Source organism: Ischnura elegans, chromosome 5 (assembly GCF_921293095.1).
Source record: "Ischnura elegans chromosome 5, ioIscEleg1.1, whole genome shotgun sequence".
Lineage (NCBI taxonomy): Eukaryota > Metazoa > Arthropoda > Insecta > Odonata > Coenagrionidae > Ischnura > Ischnura elegans.
Genome location: NC_060250.1, coordinates 21,915,822 through 21,930,651, shown reverse-complemented (window position 1 = coordinate 21,930,651; position 14,830 = coordinate 21,915,822). Strand labels below are relative to the sequence as shown.

The 14,830-nt window shown below is 38.4% G+C and overlaps 1 protein-coding gene across 1 annotated transcript in view; it reads right to left on the bottom strand.

Annotated features, from left to right (window-relative positions):
• Positions 1-14,830, bottom strand: part of LOC124158574 (NAD(+) hydrolase sarm1) — a 352,120-nt gene that overhangs the window by 154,843 nt on the left and 182,447 nt on the right. The window lies entirely within an intron of this gene.

Here is a 14,830-nt window from a genome sequence, read left to right as displayed (position 1 = left end):
ATAGAACAGACGATTCAGAGAGCGGAAAAAGCAGAATCGCCGCTGTGGCCACCATTGTGATGAGAAAGGAACTAATTTTCTATTTTTCAGAAGGAAGAAGTATCCCTTGAATGGATGACCATCCTCCGGTTAGCACATTAAAATCACCACTTTTCATAAGCATTCAGTTCACGTCGTTCTACCGCCTCAACGAATTAAAATTCCCCTCGGAGAATTCGTGAGAGATAATTCGGTCCATGTATAGTCTTCAACATAACCCTTCGTAGATTTAAATTCGCAAAAATTTTACTCAAAAGCCTTCCACGTGCGTTTCACGCATGAAACGAGAATGCATCTTTCCCAACCATTGTCATAATAATTTCTTCAGGAGTAAAAGATAACGGAATTAAAATTCCTTGCAAGAAAAAGTATCAATGCATGCACGAGTAGTCAGAGGTAAACGTAAATATGCACGCATATTCATACCTATAGAAAAGCATGGAAAGAGAAGAGCCCGGTAAGATACCAGAGACCGACGAAGCAAAGGTCAGAAAAATCACGTCACCATTCGTAAGGTCCATATATCAAAAACACAATGAAGTTGCGTGCAGATTATGGTGCGTAACCGCTGCAAATGAAGGGATGAAGCAACTGAATCGCGTACGGGGGTGGGCTGTGACAGCAAATATATATTTCGCGCGAGCGTTGCAATAGGTTTGGGGCCGAGAAGGTGTTTGGAAGGTTAAGGTCAGTGGATGATGTATGACTCAGCTCCCTTATACACCTGTATGTGAGGTATCGCATTGTTATTTCACGCATAATTACACAGCCGTCGGATGTGTTCGCTGGCTATCTGACACCGAAGTCCAGTTAATGTTCCCTACTTAGGAGCATCAAAGGGGATTCATAATCCTTCATCTCATGCAGCCTCTTGCCCGATACGTGTGCAAGTGAACACCGAGGGCCCTTCATATCTATCTACTGAGCAAACTTACCATTGCCGGTGGTTGGAAATCGAAAAAAGCTAAAAGAAAAGGCTAAAATTTCGTTTTCTACAGACTTGTTCCTAGGTAACTTGCTGCTCATTACGAAATGTAAGCTTATTTTATAGATGTAATGGGTAGTTTAAGAGGAAAAAACATCAAATTTTATAACCAGCACCCAATCACTTTTTTGTTTGAAAACTTTATAAATCAAGCTGATGGTGGCCGTGGAATAGCGAGGGGGGAGGCCCTGGTGGTCCTGACCTCCCCCCTCCCGGAATATAAAAGCACAATTACTTTTCTTCATGAAAGAAAACAAAATATTGAAAAATCATGAATTTACAAAAGATTTATTTGAAAAATGAAGTTTATTCGATTGTGAAAAGCGTTAAAATTAGTTTAAAACCCTCTATTCAGTACCCTATTAAAAAAAAAATTCCCTTCCTGGTTTTGGACCCCCCGAATGAAATTCGTGGCTACCACACTGGATGGTGGCGCTTACAAAGGCTTTAAGTTAAGTGAAGAAATATAATCGCTTAATCGACACTCTTTTACTATCAATAGGCTTGCTTCTATCCATCTAATTTTTTGAGAATACTTATGACGTTTAGCACACTGCATGTATTTTTCAACCTACTTCACATGAGCAAAAACATACCACGTTGAAGACATGGTACAAGACTATTTCTTCATAATATCATCCTCATCCGTTTCTTTAATCAATAGTGTTACGAAAATAATTGCCGCGGTGGCAAACACAGCGGAAAGATTTTATGTGAATAAAAACATTATTTCTCTCTTTTAAAGATAATATACGAAATTGTGGGTAACCTTCATCATGATATTTATTTCCTCACCAGTAAACATTTTCACCGTTTATGTTAGCTAGAGATATGAATCAAGTGTCAATTGTATTCAAGAAATGCAAGTACAAATAAGCTTTGAGGTCAAAACAGCAGAAACAAGGTGATATTCGACAAATTAAAAAAAAAACATCGAGCTACTAATGGATCGATTGGCATTATTTTGTATAGCCTTTTTAAAATTCGAATACTGGGGCGAAGATTGTGTTAAATCTTTAGGAAAATGAACACCATGCCAATTTCGTTTTCGAAACACTTTCATGAAGAAAACCGAGCCGGAATGTGCAGCATGTACCGAGGTGATCGTTTGTTACGAGATATCTGGTGCTAACATTCGTGCCAAAAAGCTTGAAATATTTCCCGAATGACATTTCAGCGGTTGAAAGCGAGCGAGGGAAAATAACCTTTGGCGTCGCATGTGCGCAGAGATTCTGGAGAAGAGAGCGGGGTTTCCGAGCCGCACTGACGGCAAAAATTGACCTATTTCTTCCCGAGAACCGCGAACAGACTTATCATAGGAACTGCTTATAATAGACTTGGCGCTGGGGCGCGCCTCCCCACGGACGGGCCTAATATTTGCGTGGGGTTTGGCGAAGCGCTCGCGATGGGCGCATGTGGAAACGCTGAGAGGAAAAGGGCTGTGGCCCTCATTTCCACTTTCTACAGATAGTAACAGGAATGGCAGCATTCGACATGAGATGCTACCTTGGAATGATGAAGATAAAATGGATAGATCGAACGTAGTAAGTAATGAGGAATTGCTAAGAAAAATGTGTGTAATGAGAAGTCTTCTATAAACCATGGATGGCAATAGAAACTAAACGAAAGTCAAAACCAGTAAAATTTCAATAGTTTCGTTCCCGGGAGCGAAATGCAGAAACGAAACGAAATGGATTTAAACCCGCGGAGCTAAACTCAGGGCCGAAACGAAATCTTAGTCAAAAAAACTTCGGGTCGAAACTAAACTAAAACTCTGGGACGAAACGAAACGCATATAATGTTTCGCACCGGCGCACAGTGGGCTGAAATCGAAAAAAGCTGGACAAAACCTCGAAAATGGTTTTTTTGAGTATGGAAGTTGAAACTTTGCACAGTTGTTGCCAACACATTAGTGCATTTTTTGACGCAAAATGTTTTTCATAGGTTAATTTTTTATATAAAATACATAGCCTCAAAGTTGAACAAATTTTGCGCAAATTGCCCGCTTTGAATTTTTTTCGAAATTCAGCATGTTTAAACTAATGTCACACCTTTAGTAGCAATTCAATAGCAACAACAATTTATACAATTGTTAAACGGTTTGTTATCATCGATTACCATCAACTTTCACGACTTAGTTGTCGTAATTGTGACCAAAACGATACAAAATGGCGGACCCTGTTTTTCGTCGAATTTTTGTGTTTATGTAGGATTTTAAAAAAAGGATCACCGAGTTACCTCGAGATATTTACACCACATATATAACAAAGTATGTAGATTATGATAATCGGAAGTGCAGCTGCGACCACCTGCGACGCCGAAATTAAAATCGATTTTTCGAACGTGCGGCACCGCCCGGAGCTGGCTGCTGGCCACGGGAATTGCCGTACTCGACGGATGTTGGATAGTGAATCATTTTAAGCAAATTTATTGTATAAAAGCTATGATATATTATTACTACATTTATTTTCCTTTTATTTTAACCTGATTTCTTTACTGTCTTGTAACATTTATCGTCGATGCAGTACAAAATGGCGGACGCTAATTTCAGTAACGTTTTTGCCCGTGTGTGGCTGTATAAAAAGAAGGACAACGAGTTGCTCTCAGATATTTACATCGTAATTGCATAAAGCCTTTAAGAGTCTCCATCCACAGAAATAATCTGCGACCGTTCCCAAAAAACAAAATAAAATCGATGTTTTTACCGTGCCGTGCAGTCCGTGGCTGCTCCCTGGGCGCATGGAATGTCGTGACGCTGCGTACATTATAAAGCGCTGTGAATGCATAGCCTTTGCTGAGGATGTATTTAATGTTATTATTAACTGTATAGGCTTTTTGGCTTCTTTCTCAGTACTTCAATTTCGATAAAAGGTTATCAATGAATATCTAAATAACTGTTGAACTTACCCTATGTTCATGTAATAGCATTACTCCGAGTCGGTTGAATAACTGTCGCTTTCACTTCCAGGCTGCAGGATTTCTGGGTCATCGTCATTTAGTAACAGTAAATTCCTCACTTCTATCGGCTTCTTCGGGATTTCTTCGTAACTAGAGGTGCGGCATTGGATATTACTGGATCCGAGGTCAGGAGGAGCCGGCGAAATAAGTCATCGTTGGTAGATATTCTTTAGCGCTTCCTGCTAAAGCTTTCTCGATATTTTCTGCTATCTTTATTGCGTGCTTCAATTGCTTCTTCAGATAATTGCCCTAGAGGAAGAATCATCTCTGAAGCTATACCTTCTCCGTGTATTAGGACCTTATGAACGGTCGGGGGCACCATAGAACTCATAAACAAATATTCCTCCGACCTAGGCTCTTGTTGCCAAACTTGCTTGGACGGTGAATGCCCATAACTGCCGTCGAAACCATATTTACAAATCACAGTGCACATCAATTCACTTCTGGCATCAGGAACAGTTGCCACGCAAGCTAGAATCCGTGAGACAGTGTGCGAGAGGAGACTTTGTAGATTGACTTTGCACGGTATTTCTATAATCTCTATGCCATCCGGGTACGCAGCATTTTTAGCAAGCCTCACTCTTTCATAGCTCGGGTATAATTTATGACCATGGCTTTCAGCTATTTTCCGAAGACCCTTGTACTGATTTTTTGTTAGTTGCATCGATATGATAACAGAAAGAGCCTCGTCTTCTGACATCATGGAGGAACCTGAGATGGGTGTCTTCCATTTAGCTAGGACTCTCCTTGCTCTGGTTGGAGTGGTCGTTGTAATTTCCTTCACTAATTTGGATGCCGCCTCATCTCCTTCCTCTCTTAATGTCATCGATGCTGCGAATGATAATGTTGCCGCCGAGTGAGAAGATTTAAGACTCAGTCTTCTTCCTCTTAGTTCTTTCGCTAATATCGTAAAATATTTTTCCGGGCGTCCACCAGATTATAATGGGATCAAAATGAGTAAAAAATCGCCCTTAAATCCGTTGAGATAATGCAACAACTCAGGTCACTTATAAATCGCATATACTTACCCGAAGAATTAGAAGCTATTGTCAATTCTGGAACGTTTTCTGGTACATATATAGGTGCTTTCAGCCACTTAATATTTCTCCTTAAAAATCTTTCATTGTTTCTACTGCAGGCTTCCCATTTGCTTTGGTAGCGAATCAAAAAATATCGTTTAAGAGAGTCACTAAGGCCCTTCGTAGCTTCAATATTACCTTGCGCGTGAAATTTTTTTGTCTAATATTACATTAAAAATTCATATCTCTCCGAAAAGGATTTACATCCGGATTTGACAACTTTTTTATGAAGCAATAGACGAGTTACCTCGAGGCCAGACATTTTAAAATTGCTCCAAATTTGTTGTTCAATTCAACACTGGTTCTATTTCAGGGGAACGAGTTACCAATAACAAGTAACATACATTAAAATTAAAGAAAGGGTCAATTCTAGAGGCGTTAATGGTAAATAAAAAAAGGGAAATTGCTTATAGCACGAGGCAAATATCAAGAACTACAAATGAAAATATCTTACCAGTTTAGATGATAGATACCTGGTGAATGAGTGATTGACACCGCCAATGCAGTTAAAGCAGAAAACCGATGAGATTCCCCGGAGTTATCAATATCCAAAGCGTGTATCCGAGTGCATCCAAAATCACCACAGCACAACTAACCTCTTTCACTGTATATTCAAAACTAAATTCATGTATGAATTTCTTTCTGGAAACGGAATATCCGAAAAAGGTAAAAGGGACCGCACACGAGCAACGTGGAGTCATAAAAAGACACTTTTCGCGACTACCGCATGGGCTGGACGGGCAAATACCAACCAGCTGCGGGCTGGTCGGCTGGTTTTAAAATCTATTTTGTCTTTGAGGTTAGAGGCAGGCTAATAGAGCCGTTTTACCCATGCAAGGGGTAAAATGCACGTGCAGAATTGTCAGAGTTTCAAAACAGCTAGTTTGCATTCGGGAATTTGGTAAGTAGTCACTAGTCAGTAGAAATGGATAGAGAAGCGAATTCATTTACCTAAAGTGAAAACAAACCAACTTGAAATGAAATAGTAATAATTATGTTGAAATAAAACATATCCACAGCAAAGACTTCATAGCGCTTTATGATGTACGCAGCGTCACGACATTCCATGCGCCCAGGGAGCAGCCACGGACTGCACGGCACGGTAAAAACATCGATTTTATTTTGTTTTTTGGGAACGGTCGCAGATTATTTCTGTGGATGGAGACTCTTAAAGGCTTTATGCAATTACGATGTAAATATCTGAGAGCAACTCGTTGTCCTTCTTTTTATACAGCCACACACGGGCAAAAACGTTACTGAAATTAGCGTCCGCCATTTTGTACTGCATCGACGATAAATGTTACAAGACAGTAAAGAAATCAGGTTAAAATAAAAGGAAAATAAATGTAGTAATAATATATCATAGCTTTTATACAATAAATTTGCTTAAAATGATTCACTATCCAACATCCGTCGAGTACGGCAATTCCCGTGGCCAGCAGCCAGCTCCGGGCGGTGCCGCACGTTCGAAAAATCGATTTTAATTTCGGCGTCGCAGGTGGTCGCAGCTGCACTTCCGATTATCATAATCTACATACTTTGTTATATATGTGGTGTAAATATCTCGAGGTAACTCGGTGATCCTTTTTTTAAAATCCTACATAAACACAAAAATTCGACGAAAAACAGGGTCCGCCATTTTGTATCGTTTTGGTCACAATTACGACAACTAAGTCGTGAAAGTTGATGGTAATCGATGATAACAAACCGTTTAACAATTGTATAAATTGTTGTTGCTATTGAATTGCTACTAAAGGTGTGACATTAGTTTAAACATGCTGAATTTCGAAAAAAATTCAAAGCGGGCAATTTGCGCAAAATTTGTTCAACTTTGAGGCTATGTATTTTATATAAAAAATTAACCTATGAAAAACATTTTGCGTCAAAAAATGCACTAATGTGTTGGCAACAACTGTGCAAAGTTTCAACTTCCATACTCAAAAAAACCATTTTCGAGGTTTTGTCCAGCTTTTTTCGATTTCAGCCCACTGTGCGGCGCGGCGGGACCACGTGCTTCACCTTCGAACAGTTTAGTTTCCACCCACACAATGAGTACGAAATATGGTTGAATGAAGTAGAGGTTCGGTCTACCGCCATTAGATGCATGGGGCACTCATATTTTTACCTCTAACGTTTTTGACGGTGAACGCAAACTGGCCATTCGATTTTTAAGCTCAATGTTTTAATCTCCCCACACGTATGTCAAACGTGATGGGTTGACATTATTCCCTCTTATCCCCCCTCCACTCAACTTCTGGGATCAAAAATTAACTATGAGCAGCGGAGTTTCGATTAATTTTGTTTCGTTCCAGGGAGTATTTTGTCCTTGGTCTAAACTAAACTCCTTGGTTATTTTAATGTCGTGCGGGAATGAAACGAAACCCAGACCTCGTATTTTCCTTTCCCTCCGAGTCAAAACGAAACATTTTCGTTTCGTTTCACTTGTCATCCCTGCAAAAAACCTCAAGCAGAAGACGAGGCGACTTATTCGGCCACATCATGAGGCATAATGGCCAGATGAAAACAATCGTCGACGGACTGGATCGTACGATAAGTGGGTATTGGATGTCCCCGAATGACTTACATGGGACAGGTTACAAAAGGATGCAAAAGAGAATAAATACATCACTATAAAAAGGCTGGGAGAGCATAATATAGAGGTACGTCGAACCAATCTCAGGTTAGTTGCCTAATGATGATGATGACAAAGAGTACATCATAATCAGCGGCAAACATTCCCACGCCGATGTGAACAACAAGTAAAATCAATTTCTTGATCACTCCGACCTTCTGCTAGAAAATTTGCCCCTAAGTTACCCAATTCTTGAAGCATTGACTAGAAATAATGAATTTCACAGGTAAATATTAAGATAAGTAGCCTCTATGAAATCATATGGGCAATTAAGGCATCAGAATTTTGCTCATTGCTGTGAGAGTGAATTAAAACTTCTGTTTGTATAATTATATATTTTTAAGTCATAAATCTCGAAAACAATAAAAACTTTTCGGAAGAGCATAAAACCCGGTAATCAGGTAAGCGTATAAGCATTTGTGAAAGTTAAAACTTGATTTAAGGCGTATTAGCAGGTCAAATGTATGCATGATGATGTGAATTTCGCGGCACTGCTCATTCAAAAATTCCATTCCCTGAGCGTGCATTGAAACGTGATAAACGCTTGGTACTTAAATGTACAAGAGAATGCAGGATGGCAGATGTTGCCTGGCCACACTAACCTCTCCTTAGGAGGTGTCTGACCACAGAAAAGAACAGCGTTATCCAAGAAAGATAAAATAAGACAGAGAATGGTTTTGCTGGCCCGTGCCCACACGAGAATTATTAACTAATGGCGCAGTAACTCATATTGGAAAAAAAGACTAAATAAAAAAGTTCCCCAGCATCTGTTAGATTTATTATCTTTCGGGTAAAGGAATGGCTGGACCAGAATCCCCGCCGATGTTTTGGGAAGAAAAAAATGCCTACACACAATTCGAAAGATTTGTCTGTCGACATTAATCCTTCGATCGACGCGAAAATGTACACGTCGCGGCTCAGATCACATATAGGATTTACCATGAAAGATAATCGTTGAGGAGGAAGATGACCATGGTGTATGAAAACTGGAAATCGCAATAGACTAGCTGATCGGCCTTTATCAACCCCACTTTGACTTCGAAGTTAAAGAGTCCGATTGTGATCACCAAACGTATGCATTATACACCCACGGACTCCTCAATCCGAGAAGAATTTTCAGGTTTTCTGAGCAATCGAACAAACTACTCTGATATTTTGTGCGACTTATGAGCGTAAAAAATTCCAAAGGATAAAACATAGCATTGAGAATGTCTCACGGTAATGCGCTAATTTCAGGCTACAATGGGATATTATACGATATCCTTAATTTATAAATTGATGATGGAGCGAAAATGGAAGAAGAAAAAAATCGAATTTCTTTTATTCTGAAAAAAGAAGGCTAAGTAATTTTTTGAAGCGATAAAGATTTAATTTACGACCTCGACAAGGAAAAAAGGATGTTCCTTAAGGAAGGTGTTTTTTTTACCAAATAGCAGTTCTCATTTGGAAAATTTTGACTCGAATAAATGGAGGGCAATTTCGAGAATACTTTTGGTCAAATTCATACTAGCGGAGGAAAGAAGTAAGAAATATTGACCTGGGAGGATCCCATACAAAGAAACCACATTTTATAGCTGCGTAAAGAATGATTGAACGGTTGAAAATACGGGTATTTATAGTGAGATCGCGGAAGAATCATGAAATTAGGCCTTTATAGCGTGAAACTTCGTTCATGTGTTTATTTTGTGATATATATGATAAAACCGACATAAGTACACACCAAAGAGTTATTCTATACAAATCCAATACATTTTTAACGAGAATGATATAAATTACGGCATTGTAAATTAATTTTAACGATTTAATTATCCATAAGAAACGTAATTATCACCGGCGAGAATTTTCGCAGAGAATTAAGAGCAGAGCTGCGTCAAACCAATGTTAGGATTCCGACCAGTAATGATGATGATTGATGACGTTTAAAAGGAGTGGTACGTTACCAAAAAAGGCAAAATATACTTAAGCGGTCGTAAGGGAGGAATGCGTACAAGTAATGCTATCACTATGTTACGTACTTAAGGCCGTTTTACACGAGGCACGGAATTGACCTGGTTATAACTGTATTAATTTCTAAAACGGAGTGTAATAGGGTGGTTTCCTTTTATTTTTGTATTGCCTAAATTGAAAGATTATTACTCCTGGAGCACATATTTCACGCTTTTAAATTTTTAAATGACGATATCTATTTTTCGCGATTAAATGAAAAGTGAAAATTTTCAAGCGCGCGAAAACTCGACGGCTAAGTATGAATGCCGGGAAAACTCCGCGTGACGTCGTTCTGGTTCCCGCTGCCTCAAGTGAGGTGACCTTGGGGCGAGGATATTGTGCGCCGCTCCGATGCTGGCTGCTAGCAGGTAGCAGAGTAACCTGATAGCAGGTTGCGCTTGGCTTAAATAAGGATTATTAATACCTTATCAAACGAAGGAAACTTTCCGACCATAGGCAGTTTTAATAGGTGATTATTAAGAGAAGTTTCCCTGAGCTCTGTGCCTCATGCATGCTTTGGTAATCTCAGACGATGTAAAACTCCTATCTACTCGTATACAAACTAGGTCCCTGTGACGTCACGTGGAGTGGCATCGCATGGGCGCCAATCGGGCCTTTTTCAAATGCAGTTAAAATTGACCATTGCCATTAGTGTAAACTGGGATACTAAAATCAAATAATTTGTATATTATGAATATAATAATGGTGGGTAACGAATCGAAATAAATGCCTTTCGTTTTCTTTGATGAAGGAAACTACTCTATTATTACGTGGACGAATCAAGAAAGTAGGAGGTTAAAAATACAGCGGTGACAGCAAATTGTCCCAGAAAAAAATCGAGCCGTGAGATAGGGAGTTAATAAGAGCTTGTGGGACTTTAGACGCAATCTCTGTCGTCTCTTGTGGTGACTGCGGTCTGCGGTTATCCCCCCTTACCCCTTTCCAATCCACAACAATCCATCCTCCCCTCCTCAATCCCGAGTAGCCAGCGTTGCGTTGCCCTGTCGTACGACGAAAGGAAAGCGAAGTTTTAGGACGGAAGTCGTGACTATGTGAGGGGGGACATCACGCCACCCAACGTCCATTCATCCTTTCGCTCGTCATATGCGCGAACCGCTGCGATTAGATCAGTATTTCCCAAACTTTTTCGAGCCACATTGTAATAATTAAATTAAAGTGTAATAATTAAATTTAAACTTTAATTAACATTGTAATAATTAAATTAAAAACAATTACGAATCTAATATGTATTTATTTAGAATCAGTGGGGTAGCCAGGAATTTCGTTGGGGTGGTGTCCAAAACCAGGGGAAATTTTTTTGAAAAAACAGGGTACTAAGTAGAGAGTTTTAAACTAATTGTAACACTATTCATAATCGAAAAACCTTCATTTATCAAAGAAATCAATAATAAATTCATGATTTTTTAAATATTTTCTTTTCTTTTATGAAGGCAAGTAACTGTGCTTTTATATTTCGGGGGGGTTCGGATCCCCTGGACCCCTCGCGATGCCACTGTTTAGAATCCATTAGATGTAGCTATAGTCTTAAAAGCACATTCGTTCAAAAGACTTAATACACAGTAAAATGAAGGTGAGAATATACTTTTAACATAAAAATAAATTACCCTCCTGCGGCCCACTTGGGTATTTTCGACCCTATTGACTAGAGCACCCCTAGGGGTATTGTTGCCCACTTTGAGAACCACTGGTTTAGATGCTTTGGTTTTGCCTAGTTTTCGTGACTGTTTCAGGCCGCATCATATTGAAACAGTTGATTTACAATGTTATACGGAAAAGGAATTTTTTCCTTATTTATTTGTTAACCTTTTTTGTCATTATAACTATTTTATAACGAAAGTTACATGTTTCATGTATTGCTTTAGTACATATGAATAATAGAAATTCCTCTTTGGAATTATATATTTATATGCACACTGAGTCAAAGTAATATATTCTGGCAGAAGAACGTCGATCAGGTTTTGCCTGCTCCATGATAAATATATTTCAAAACACTGATACTAATTCCATATGCAATATGAACTTCATGAGTTATCACTAGTATTTGTATGAAAAAATGATTTTTATTCTAGAGACTTGTATTTTAATATTTCTTTGGTTTAAAGAAAAATTACGATAAGATTTAAGACCATTTAATACATTCTGCCTCTGGGGAGCCCTCATGCCCACTGCTGGGTTGTCCAATGAAGAGAAGTAAATAAGCAGAACACAAAAAGCCATGATACAATAACACGACCAGCTAGTTTTAAGGAACCCTCGGAACTTGAAATCCGAATCATTCTGTTTACGTCGCTGTGGCTGAATATTCGCGTCAAAGAAGCGAAGAAAGACAAGATGGTCGTGAGTTGCCAGAGTAAACATGAGCATGAGCGTGCTTCCCACTGCTTGCCTTGGCCTGATTCGTTGCTAGTGCTTGCACACAAATGAGGGGAAATGTCGCCAAAAATAAGCATGCCAGAATGCCACGACGTGCTCTAAATTTTGAAATTAAATCGCAATTGAAGCCTTTAACTGGTCTTAAACCGTTGCGTTGGTGCTCGGGAAAACACAGAGGTGGTATTTAAGCAAAACACTAGGGATGTGTGGCTGACTTCTCAGCTTTCGTTCTAGGTGAACAAAGCGAAGAGAGAGGAAAACCTATCATACTTGTGGAAGAGTGCTGGAACTACAAAATGTTTAAATTTTGAATGACACCCTTTGATATTCTACGATTATAAACTTTTATTCCGGCTTAGGTTTCGATTTCACTACATCATATTCAATGTAGGTACACAATGGAACCATGGTAACGAAACATTTTGTACATGAGATTTTTTTGTAGATGAGTTAGTAACATCGAAACATCGGTCGGAATAAAAGTTCAAATCGTGGAAAATTGAAAGTGTTTCTTTCAATATTGACAAATTCCACTCCATCACACTTAGTTCTCCTGATTCTAATGTTTAATTCTCTTGATATGTAACATGAAGAAGATTACAAGCGAATGAGACCCATTTCCTCCAATTTTATTCACTTCATATTCTTACTTCCTTATATGAATTCACTTCGTGGAAATTAGCTATACCAAACGATTGCATCTCAGGGATCCCGAATCTCGGGATATCGGATTTCCATGTGAAATGGCAATCCCGAAATTACGGGAATTCGCGTACACGAATCCCGTGATTTCGGGATTAACGTAAACCTTCTGGAAAACAGGTAGCGCTATTGAGTGAGTTATCTTAGGCATGAAATGCAATATGGTATTATGTTAATTCATTGAGTAAAGTTATTTTTAGGGATGAATAATTCTTCCTAATCATTTATATGCAAGGAAAACATAGTGATTGCCAGTATCAAAAATATTCTCTGACATCCAGAAAAGTGTGCATAACTTTCGCCGAATGGATTTCACCACACACCAGAAGATGCAGTAATATAAATGTTCATTCCTCTGAAATAGAACCCAAAGCCTGGACTTGGGGCTGATTACATTTAATGGAAACATGATCACAAAAAATGTAGATATGTATGTGTAACATAAATTGATGGAATAAGAAATTTATTTCACAAAAGACATTTTCGCTATCACCACTGACGGCGCAAGTGTAATGGCAGGCTAATACCGACAAATCATTGGCTTTGTTTGGCTAAAGGTATCCCCTTTAAATAATTTAAGTTTTTTAAATATCTGAGGGTAGAGTAAACGCAACAAAGAATAAATTTGAAAGAGAAATTGAATCTTAAGAAAATGAATTCAGCGATGAAGACTTCTTGTCAAGTGAAAAAACAGGGAAAGATCCATTCGAAGATGGAGGAGACTGTAAACTATGAAAACAAAATAGTAAATGCCTGATTTAATATAGATAAATTTGCTCTTATCTATAGAAAATCGCCATAAAATTTCCAAGGAAACTTAATTAGATTCTTTAACTTTTATTCACTAAACCATTTGAAATGGCGAGCAAGGAAAAAGAGCAAGATTCGTATGCATTTTAAAGTCGATGTATTGATGACTAGCGCTGTGATAGAAGGGAAACTAACTACTAAGGGGGTACCGACTTTTCAAGTATTGGCTATATAGGTTCACATGAGCTAAAGAAGGATCTTAATTCTGCCATTTCCCAGTTTTTGATTCCTCCCAAATAACTTCCTTCTTGCTGCAGTTCAAATGACCGATATTGATAGCTCAAGAGCTAGAAAATTATTGCGAGTCATTCTAATCTATTCTGACTCTATGCGCAAATGATATTAGGTTAATTATTATTTTTAATGCCATACGAGCATGAAATAGATTAAATAGATAGATGGATAGATAGATAGATAGATAGGATGCCGGGGTACAACACGATATCCCAGGATTGAAATCTTTAGTTAAATCCATGCCATTATTAAAAACTCAGAGTAACTTTGCACTCAAATTAAGTTACTAGACCGATCCTGGTTCCCGACCTTGAAAATTTCACTATGTGCCATGATTAGTTCTTCTTCTCATCCAGTATTAATCACCCACCGATTGGTTGTGGATTCCGGGCACATTTATATCATCAACTTTATCTATTATAGGAAAATTTCAAAGAATAATATTTAACAACAATGTAATGTTTATGCTCTTGGAGTATAGGAGTAGAGCATAAACATTACATTGTTGTTATAATAAGGAAGGTCAGGAGAAGAAATAATATTTAATATTATTCTAGTAATCTAATAGAATGGAAAAGCCAGGTCATTATTCATAGTTATGGTCACATGACGTTTCAGCAACAATATATCATACTATCTTTACTAGTCAAAGCACTATGATCTTCTATTCATTGACGCTACTAAATCAAAAAAGTTAAATCTTCCATGTGAAAAGTAAATGGAATTGATACAATCTTACTTTTCTCTGGCCTTATCCGTACCTTGGCATAAACACTGAAATAAATTTCCCGGTGAAACCAATAAACGCTTAAAAAACCCCTCAATTGACTTGTTACATTTCCACTTAGCCCCAAAAAAGGCTACGACCGTTGTGCAGCGAATTTCGAGTCGAAGGACGTCCACGCTTCTTAAACTACATAAGTACTTAAAAAAAACTTCTTGAGAGCAGCGATAAGTAAATTTGGGATGAGATTGGATATTGTTTAAGATTTAAAAAAAGACATGCGTTTA